At 41.0% G+C, this 11446-nt stretch overlaps 1 long non-coding RNA gene across 1 annotated transcript; it reads left to right on the top strand.

The window, feature by feature from the left end:
- The first annotated feature begins 1810 nt into the window (after positions 1–1810).
- On the top strand, positions 1811–10064 carry LOC309388046. The gene is made up of 4 exons (XR_014174716.1): positions 1811–1907; positions 2128–2257; positions 4633–4700; positions 9395–10064. It is a non-coding gene; the product is annotated as an uncharacterized lncRNA (long non-coding RNA).
- Positions 10065–11446: the final 1382 nt, after the last annotated feature.

The raw sequence follows: 11446 nt of genomic DNA, 5'->3' as shown, positions 1-11446 counted from the left end.
GTCGCTGCTTTTCGTAGTGCTGCAACATATTGGTTGATTGATTCTCCCGCCTTCTGGTTCCGCGTGTTGAATTCCTGGCGGCAAACGTGGCGGGAAGGTTTTGGTGCGGAATGGGTCTGCAGGGTCTGTTGTAGCACCGTCCATGATACCGCTTGTATCGGTGTAGGTTCGGAGAGGTCTCTGGCCGTGTTGAAAACCTCTCGCCCACAGTAGCTGAGGAAGATATTCTTCTTTCGGGCGTCGGTTATCCCCGTGTATTCGTTTGCTTCGAGAAAACACTCGAAACGAATCATGTAGGCTTCCCATTGGTCGTTCAGTGGGTCGAACGGAGCGGGAGGAGTGTGCATCGCCATCTTCTCTGCATTGAATTTGCAGCGCTGCGATGGCCTGAGATGGCTGCCGGAATTTCTGCCGAATTCCTGGGCTGGATCGAATCCTGGGATTCTGGAGGTAGCTTCTTCGTCCTATCTGTCTCTCGATCCCACCCTCGTCGCCAATGTTAGATTCGGGCAACGAGAGAACAGACTCCGGACACGTAGTGACTTAACAGCTCTTTATTAGTAGTAGTAGTGATCCAGCTTGCTCTGTGGTCTGAGGGTTCCCCTTTTATAGGGATCGGGTACACCTCTCGACCAATCAGAGCGATACCTGTTTCCCGCCTTAGCGGCGGACCTGAGAGGAGACTTGCTGTGATATATGTTAATATCTAACAATCTGGCTGTCAGTGAGTTTTCAAATTACAGGCTAAATCCAAGAGTCGTGCTGTTTTAGTTATTTGTTACATGTGACTGGCAAATTGCCAGAGGCATATTTACATAATCCTTGTGCAATAGGACAAAAAAGAATTCGCAAGTGACTAACGAGTGACAAAATATGTTTTGTTTCATTACTTAAGATAATATGGAAATGAATCATGCTATATATTGCTTTTTATTAGGCTTTTGCGGCTGTGAGAATTTTAAACATATTTTTGAATCTTTTTTTCTTTTAAGTCATTCCCTTGTTGAGTAGGTAAATAGCTTAGACTATCACTCTACTTTTGTGGCTGATAATAAGAGAGCAAGTTTCTCTTCTTTCCTTTGACAAAAATTTTAAAATATTTTACTTTTCTTCTGGAAAGAATACTTAAGACATTCCATTTTTATCCCATCAAAACAAAAGCAACTCCAAAGATCTGAGTGATCCAAATAAAGGTATATTGTCCTGAAGCCAAAAGAAAATGCTTTTCCTATTTAATATACACCAATTTGCCATATCTTGTAAGGAAATATCTCAGGAAGGTGATGAAATTTTTATTAGGTGCCCACATGGCCTATTGCTTCAACATCTGGAATCATAAACAGCATCAAGACCCTTATTGTTTTAATCTTTTTAATGTTTACCTTTTAAGTTTAATATTTACTTGTTTCTAATGTTTGCAAGCTGCTTAGAGACGCCTCTAGATGAAATGGGTGGCACACAAATCTTATAAAAAAGGTATAGTTTAGAGACATTTCTGCTACAAATGCTCATTTTTATTCTTTAATTTACTTGAATTAATGACCCCAACAATTTTAGAGAAGATAATGCACAATGGCTGAATTCATACAACACACCAAACCTCAAACAATAAGCCATAAGCCATATTATGGCTGCATGAACACAACTGGGAGAGAATCTGTAACATTCTTTCAGAGCAAAGAAAATGCCACAAACATGAATATAAATACTTTAATGTTGTTCCTGTTGCTATGCTTCCCAGCAGATCTCTACATTCCATCAAAGAACTGTCTGTAATTCTCCCATAGTTTTCCTTCTCTTCCTTTGTGGTGCTGCCATTTCCCGTCTTACAGCAACACTGTAGTAGCTCTGATAGACAGTCATGAAGATCTTATTAGTGTGTCTTATTCTCTTCCTCTCATTGTCAAGTAAGATACTTTTCTGCTTGTGTGTATTTGTATCTCTGTGTGTGCATGTTACACTACTATAGTTGAGAGGGATGAAATCATAAGAAACTTCATCCACAGTCTGATAGGTTTGAATTACTCTGAACGCAAATAGCTGCATTCTCTATCTAGAAAATGATTTCACTGAAGAAAGAACTTTATTTATGATGTTCAATATTACTTGTCTTGTTTAATTTTCTAGGATTTACCCAAGCCAAAAAGAAAAGATGTCCAGATGGTGGTGTGTGCCGACCTTACAAAGAATGTTATAGGGAAGAGATGTACTGGGGACGCTGCCCTTGGAATCGTAAGAAGATCTACTGTTGCTTCTGGTGAGTTAGATCCAGCCAAAGAGCAAATATATATTCATTGAACATTATGCTGACCATTTAATGTAGGAACAATAGTATTCAGATCTCAGTTTATGGTATTAATTGTTGTCATGTTTGAAAATTCATTTAGAAACAAAATTATAATTTATCTACCAGCAAAAAAGCCCATTCAGTTTCTGAATTTAGTCCCTTCCTTTCTTCAGTTTTCGAAGCAAAACTATGATACACTAAAACTGCTCAGGTAGTCAACTCTTCCAAAATGGCTGGTCCTCCCTCAGTAATCTTGGTCAATCTTCTTCTAGTAGAAACCGAGCATAAGCCGAATAAGAAGCCCATGCTGATCTCCAGTAATGTAAATTATATATATATATGCTGGTTTTGTTGTATTCGGGTCTTTTCCCGTGTAAGGTTGAGATTGTCTTTGCAACGTTTCGGCAGGATCTCACCTGCCATCTTCAAGCGTGGGCCCAAAAAAATTTTTGAGCCCATGCTTGAAGATGGCAGGTGAGATCCTGCCGAAACGTTGCAAAGACAATTTCAACCTTACACGGGAAAAGACCCGAATACAACAAAACCAGTATACCTACACCCGTGAAAATCTACGAAAACAAATATATATATATATATATATATATATATATATATATATATATATATATATATATATATATATATATATATATATATATATATATATATATATATATATATATATATATATACATACATACATACATACATACATACATATATTTCTTTCACTACCCTTGAAAACAAATACTGTAATTCCCTGCTAGCTTTGAAAGGAAAATAATGAATTTCAAATATGAATGTTCAAAAAATGAAAATTATTGCTTGCTACTGAATCAAGTGCTTGCCACTTTTATCCAGTAACCTGCATAAAAATAATAAGTCTGCACATGACTTGTTAAACAGCATTATGTTATTTTGCATTTTTGTCATAGATACATGCCATAATAATAAAAATAGCATATAAAATTACCTCATGCTGGAATATTGGTTCTTTTGAGATTTGATAGGAGCTTTCATGAAACAATTTAAGCATGAAAGTGAGACATTTACAATTTAAAGTCAGAAGACTGAATATTTTGCTCACCATCCAGCTCTGAAATTGCATTCTGCATTTTCAGAATTTTGGAATCTGCAAATTGTCCCCCAAGTTTTTTCTTTCAGTGCACTGGAGTCTCACTTGTGTTATAAATAAATGAAGAATAGGAGATTTTAATCGATCCTTTACCAAGCCTATTAATATGTTTGGACTGACATTCACAGTCACTTTGGAGACTAGTTAGAAATACTGGAATTCTAGTTCTGGGGAATCACAAAGTTGGCAATTATTGCACACAACACTAATTTCACCTAAAATCAAATGTGTAATGTGTTGCATGTTTTGGAGATCATACTGCAGGAACCTATTCACTGTCTTATTCTATTATTTCAATCAGATCATAATACACCTTAATATGGTTTAATTTGGTTTATTTTAGGGAGAAGCAAAACATAATGCATAAATACATCAATTGTGCTTAAAATATTAATTCCACTGATTGCATTTATCTTGATGACATTAATGTTTTTAATACAAGATTTGCTACTTCTAACAGCCAAGGAGGCTAGAGCAAGAAAGCTACACAAAGTAATCTATTAATTTAAGAATAATATTTTTTTTAAGAAAAAGAAAGAAAAAACTTGAAACATCTGATTTTTTTCAAAGGGAAAACCATGCAGAACTTTTTTTCTTTTTAAAAAATGTTTTGTTATGAAAGGATTTTATTGCTCTAAGTCTAAGCTCTCTAGTTCACCATTATCTTCTTGCTTTATATTTTTGAGAGTAAAAAGGGGGTAGAAAATTTCTTCCTGCCCAAGATCACATAGCAATAGCAATATCACTTAGAATTACAGTATATATGCTTTATAGTGCTTTACAGCCCTCTCTAAGTGGTTTACAGAGTCAGCATATTGTCCCCAACAATTTGGGTCCTCATTTTACCCACCTCAGAAGGATGGATGGCTTAATCAACCTAGAGCCTAATGAGATTTGAACTGCCAAATTGCTGTCAGCCGGTGAGCAGCAGAAGTAGTCTGCAGTACTGCAGTCTAACTACTATGCCTCCGTGGCTCATAGTAAGAACGATTGGAAAAAAGTTGCTGCGAACTCATATCTGGAAGGAGATGAGGATGATTGCCTTGGCCAGATACCTTCCCTTTGTGTTGCATCGCTCAGACCTGTTCTTGATTCAAGGTATCTGCTTGATTGCAGAGAATTCTGCTTCTTCTTTTGAAGTAGAGTGAATGAAATACATTTTGTTAACAAACAAACAAGCAAATAAACTGTTTAATATAATTGAATGAAGGTGGAGGATTTAAAGGCTGTGACCATATTGTCTGAGCATTGCGGAGGCGTCGCAGAGCATCGCAGGCGGTAAGTACGCATGCACGGGCTGTGTGCATTCATGTGGCGGACGCCAGGCCCCATTTTACCATACTGGTTGTAACGGGATACGGAACCCAGCATTGGTATGTGTGCACATGTGCTTGTATGCCGACAAACGTAACATATGAAATTGTTATTAATGCTTAAACTACAGGACAGGAGGTAGTTGGCTATTATACCTTTCTAGAACACCACTACTTTTCCTGATATTTGATAAAGTGTAAGAAGATAAGTTTGTTTTCTAAAGAGCTTTTTAGTCTCAGGTGCAGTATATGGGAGATTTTAATAGAAAGGGAGGAAGTGGAGCAACTATTGTTATTTGTTATTACTATTATTATATTTTGGTCCTGCCTTTTTAACATGCGGAATGGGTAAGGAAAGATATACTGTTGCTCCAGTTTCATATGCTTTGGCTTAGTGAACAGACTTAATTTACTGAAGTAGAAACAGGGTCTTCATGACAAGTGTGGGGTTTGCAGAGAGATTTAAAGAAGGAAAAACAAAGATGATGGTGTATGTGTGTGTGTGTGAGTGTGTACACACACACACACACACACACACCACTGGGCTGGTAGGATTTAAAAAAAATACCGTAGGATAAAATAATTGTACATGTTCCCAACTCCTGGCTAGGAGCATGCCATATTCTGAGATACCTGACAATAAAGGAAGAAATGATGCTAATGTCTATTCTGCTATTTCTTTAATTTGAACAATCCATTTTGCAAAACTGCTTGCTTTCTTGTTTTATTGATTGATCGATTAGATGTCATCAAGTCATTATCAACTCTTAGTGATCACACAGATAGCATTTCTTGTTTGGGATGTGTATAAAACTCCTCAACAGCCCTTTTATTTCCTGATTCACTCCCATGCTACTTTGAACCTTCTTAGATTTTCAACCTAAGCCAAAGTTGGTTAGATGCTGCCACCTAGTGGTGCTACCTAAAATGATAAATAAAGCAAGACATCCAAATTCCTGTAAAACCCAGAGCATAAATAGGCAAAGTTGGTTATTCTCTATCCTGGCAAAGTAAAGTCCGTTCACTTATCTGAATGCTATGCTCTTTAATCTCTCAAAACTAGCTACATTGAGCAAATTCATTTGTATTGTCAGAAGTATTATCTTGAATCTTTATTATGTTTTAATCTTCTTAGGGCTGACTGTAGGATGTGGTCAAAAAACTCAACACCATCGTCACAATGATGGGATAGAAGCTCTATGAACTTTATTAGTGTCACATATAAAAAAAACCCAAGGAATCTCACCATCACAGCCAGCATCTTTACTTTTTTTTACCATAACCCATAGGCACTCCTGATGGTTTTATAAATATTGAGAATTAATGAAACATAACGAATTCTAGGTTCTTTATTTTGTTGAAGCCCTTCTCTCTGACCTCTGTGGTTGCTTATATTCTTTTCTCATTTGTAAATTAAGAGGGGGGGGAACTGAAATTCTGTTTCAAATAAGTGAAGGAGGATAGCACTGGGTTTAACATTTGTCCTGCCTCTTCCTTCATTATAAAATTTGACATTTGCTAGGAGTTTGGCGGTAAGTATTGCAATTCATTATGCTACTTTTTAGCACAGAATTATTTCCAGGGCTTCCAGACAAATCTGATATCAGAGTAATGTCACCAGTATGGATTCAAAAATTTCCAATCCATTTTAACATGGTTTCTGGCAAGTTTTGGAGGCTTAAAAATACAATAATATAATGAGTGCATTTTGCCATCGGTGGCAACTTTTGGAAAGTTTTGCAGAACTGAAAGGATTTTCTAACACCATGTATAATTTATCTGAAAGCATGACTAAATAGACCAAAAAAAATTGTTTGGCTGTATGAACTGCTAGCCAGAGGAGCAGGCATCCACATGACGAAGTAAATTCTCCCTCACTGAACTTGTTCAAATAGAAGCTAGATAATAACCTGTCAGCAATTTATTTATTTATTTATTTTATTCAATTTATAAGTCGCTCCCTCTCCCCAAAGGGACTCGGGGTGGCGTACAATCAAATATACAAACATATGGCACGGAGGAGGTATACATAAAAACTTTTACAGTACATAAATAATAATAATAGCCACAATGTTAAAAAGCAATGACAATAAGTTAAAAACAGTTAAAATACCCAAAAAGTAAAATTTACAATTTAAAATTGCCAGGGGGGTTAGAGAGTAAAGTTCTAATTAAGCCAGGCCGGCTAGTTGGAACAGGTGGGTCTTGAGTTTCTTGTGGAAGGAGCGGAGATCGGTAGTTGTCCTAATATCGGGGGGGGGGAGGTCATTCCAGAGGGCTGGGCCCATCACAGAGAAGGCCCTACTCCTGGGCGCCGCCCTCTGGCACTGCTTAGTGGACGGCACCCGGAGGAGTCCCTCTCTGTGAGAGCGAATTGGTCGCAGGGATGTATGGGGCAAGATGCGATCCCACAGGTAGCTAGGTCCTGTGCCATGGAGCGCTTTAAAGATGGTAATCAGCACCTTGAAATGCACCCGGTAGACCACAGGAAGCCAGTGCAGCTCGCGCAGGAGAGGTGTTACATGGGAGTACCTCGTACTCCCCATAATTACCCGCGCGGCCGCATTCTGGACCAGCTGTAGTCCCCGGGTGCATCTCAAGGGGAGCCCCATGTAGAGAGCATTGCAGTAGTCCAGGCGGGACGTCACCAGCGCATGAGTGACTGTGCGAAGGGCATCCTGGTCCAATAGGGGGCGCAATTGGCGCACCAGGCGAACCTGGTGGAACCCCCTCCTTGCCACGGCTGCCACATGGTCATCCATAGACAGCCGGGCATCTAGGAGGACGCCCAAATTGCGCGCCTGCTCCACGGGGGCCAGTTGCTCGCCCCCAATGGCCAGCGATGGAATCCACTGGTTGAACCGGGGGGCCGGTAGCCACAGCCACTCCGTCTTGGAGGGGTTGGGCTTAAGTCTGTTGTCTCCCATCCAGACCCGTACGGCTTCCAAAAACCCGGGACATCATTTTGACGGCCTCGTTGGGGTGGTTCGGGGTGGAAATGTACAGCTGAGTATCATCAGCGTACAGATGGTATCCCACCCCAAAACCACAGATGATCTCACCCAGCGGCTTCATATATGTGTTGAACAGGAGGGGCGAGAGGCCCGACCCCTGTGGCACCCCACAAGTGAGCGGCCTCAGGGTCGACCTCTGCTCCCCTGCCAACACACATTGCGTCCGGTCGGAGAGGTAGGAGCAGAACCACCGCAAAATGGTGCCCCTTACCCCCAGCCCCTCCAGCCGGCGCAATAGGATACCATGGTCGATGGTATCAAAAACCACTGAGAGGTCTAATAGGACCAGGATAGAGGAACAACCCCTATCTCTGGCCCTCCAGAGATCATCTACCAACGCGACCAAGGCCGTCTCCATGCTGTGCCCAGGTCGGAAGCCGGACTGGCGCGGGTCTAGATAATCAGTTTCCTCCAGGTGACATGGGAACTGTTGGGCCACCACACTCTCTACAACCTTCACTAAGAAGGGAAGGTTGGAGACAGGATGATAATTAGCTAGCTCAGTTGGGTCCAGGGAAGGCTTCTTGAGTAAGGGCCTCACAACCGCCTCTTTCAAGGCGGCTGGTAGGGACCCCTCACTCAATGAAGCATTCACTAGTCCCAGCAGCCAGCCTCGTGTGACCTCCCAGGATGCCAGTACAAGCCAGGAGGGACACGGGTCCAATAAACATGTGGTGGCTCGCAGTCACCCACGCAACCTGTCCAAATCATCGGTGGCAACAGAGTCAAACTCCTCCCAGAATGGTCTCTCAAGACTCGCCTCGGGCGTCCCCCCTGGACCACTGAAGGGGACCCATTCCCTCCAGATTTGAGCGATTTTATCCTGCAGATATTCCCCAAATTCCTCTGCCCTGCCCTGCAAGGGGGCTTCCCGCGGCCTCTGTGACAGGAGGGAGCGGGTCACCCGAAACAGGGCGGCAGGGCGGTTGTCTGCGGATGCAATAAGAGTGGCACAATGTCGGCGTTTGGCCACTCTTAATGCCACAAGGTATGTCCTTAAGTAGGTTCTTACCTGTGTTCGGTAAAATTCGGAATGGGAGGATCTCCATCTGCTCTCTAGGCGTCTCTTGTGGCGTTTCATCGCCCTTAGCTCCTCGGTAAACCAAGGAGCCAGGGTGGTTCATTGCCACAGGAGAGGCCGCAAAGGCGCAACCCGGTCTAAGGCCCCGGCGGCCGCACTATTCCATGCGGCCACCAGGTCCTCCATCTGGGAGCGGGTCAGGTCTTTTTTTTTAAACAATGCTTGATTGAATCCTGCACTGAGCAGGGTTGGGATGCATTGCTTCCAAGATTCCTTCCACTCCATGATGCTGTGATCTGAATGGATCTTAAACATTACAAAACAGTATGGGAAACCTTAGCAAATACAATTCATTAATATTTTTGGCATACAAGAATTGGAGTTAACATGAGATGGATTGACAAATCAACTGTCAACCCTGAAGTTGGCCTGACTGGGGCCATTTTCTTTCCTATTACTTCAATGCTGACACAACTTGGAGCTGAGGCAAAGGCAGATTCACTTAACAACCATGTTACTAACTTAATAACTGCAGTGATTCACTTTTCTGAATGTAATATATTACTTATTTGCCAAGTATTCTTCTCACTTTTTCTTCTCTTTTGTATATGCGTCTATGTGAAGATAATGCCTTGGAACTTTCAGAAGAAAAGCTTAAGAAGAACCCAACTGAATATTGTTAGGAATATCCGGCATCTTGCAGTGGGTCCTTTGTTTCTTATCTTTGGTCCAAGTTCTCTAAGAAATAACTTTTTTTTGCAATTTTGTTTCTTTTATTTTAGTCTGTTTGTTAAAATGCATCACAATATTTCAACATTAAAGATATGACTTGTATGTGTGTCTCCTTCAAAAGTATGGCAATAATTCAAAAGCAGTTTGTTTATTGTTGTCCTTATAGCTCAGGGATGTCAAACTTGATTTCATTGAGGGCCACATCAGGGATTGTATTTGGAGGGTCTGGGGCAGTGGTGTGGCATGGCCATGGTGGGTATTTGACACAGGTGTGGAAATGATGGGCGTTTGACACATGGCATTTGACAACCGCATGGGTGTTTTCGGCTGGCCAGAGTGCTGCAGGAGGTGGTGGACACCAAAAATGAACCACAGAGGCCCGCCACCCATTTTGGCTGGCAGAGGCACCGTGGGCTGGTCCTTTGATATTTCCAAGTTGGCCCCACATGCCAAATCTAAGCAGCCCATGGACTGGATCAGGTCTGCAGGCCTTGAGTTTGACACCCCTGTTCTAGCTGATTCATTTCTTCCAACATATAAGTGATGTATTTTAAATTACCAACAGCAGAAACAGTATGTTTATTATTGTTGCTAAATAGTTTGAATAAAGATCAATAAATTTTATCTGCGTATGCAAGGTCTGTCAGTTTTTATCTTCTCTTCCAATGCTGTCTTCATGCCCTGACATTCTAAATAACTAAAATCACACTTTACTCCCCAATTTTACAGTGTTTAAGATTCATAATACATAATACAATAGCAGAGTTGGAAGGGACCTTGGAGGTCTTCTAGTCCAACCCCCTGCCTAGGCAGGAAACCCTATACAGTTTCAGACAAATAGCTATCCAACATCTTCTTAAAGACTTCCAGTGTTGGAGCATTCACAACTCCTGGAGGCAAGCTGTTCCACTGATTAATTGTTCTAACTGTTAGGAAATTTCTCCTCAGTTCTAAGTTGCTTCTCTCCTTGATGTTCTATAATGTTCTATAATAAAATTGTTATGTCTTTGTAAATTATGATGGAGACACTGAAATAATGTCTACAACAAATCAATTTTATTTTATTTTATTTTTGGAAAGAAATTCCCTTTGAGTAGCAACAGATATAGTAACAATAGCAATAGCACTTAGACTTATATACCGCTCCATAGTGCTTTACAGCCCTCTCTAAGCAGTTTACAGAGTCAGCATACAGCCCCCAACAATCTGAGTCCTCATTGTACCTACCTCGGAAGGATGGAAGGCTGAGTGAATCTTGCATTGATATTGCCACTGAAACTATATTTCACCTGTTCTGGTGAACCAAAAACATTCAGATATTGCAGAAAGTGATAAAAATTCTACCAATGCAGGTAGAAAATGAGGCATAGTTCTTCTTGGCACTTGCTTTGGAGGGAAGGCTTGAATATTTACTTATTTTTGTATTTATCTTTATTAGGAACTGTCCGTCTTTCTTCCTTTTGCCAATACAAGTAGTCCTCGATTTACAACTATTCATTTAGTGACTGTTTAAAGTTACAGTGACACTTAAGACCATTTTTCTCACTTAGGATCATTGCAGGATCCCCATGTTCCAACTGTTGTGCATGTGTGTATGTATTGTTGTGGCTTTTGTGTCAGGTTGGTAGCTATGAGGAACACAATAGAGCAGACTAATCAGTGGTGGGTTTCAAAAAAAATTAGAACCTATTCTGTAGGTGTGGCCTGTTTTGTGGGAGTGGCTTGGCGGTTAGGTGACCGGGTGGGAGTGGCTTGGCGGTTAGGTGACCGGGTGGGCATGGCCAACTTGGAAAATGTGAAACTCACTTAACAATGATCTTGCTTAGCAACCAAAATTTTGGGCTCAATTGTGGTCATAGGTTTTCTTTCTTTCTTTTTCTTTCTTTCTTTCTTTCTTTCTCTCTCTCTCTCTGTCTCTTTCTTTCTTTCTTTCTTTCTTCCTTT

Source organism: Natrix helvetica (genome assembly GCF_964273705.1).
Source record: "Natrix helvetica genome assembly, chromosome: 2".
NCBI lineage: Eukaryota > Metazoa > Chordata > Lepidosauria > Squamata > Natricidae > Natrix > Natrix helvetica.
The sequence above is the reverse complement of the archived record's forward strand: the minus strand, read 5'-3'. Positions and strand labels throughout refer to the sequence as shown.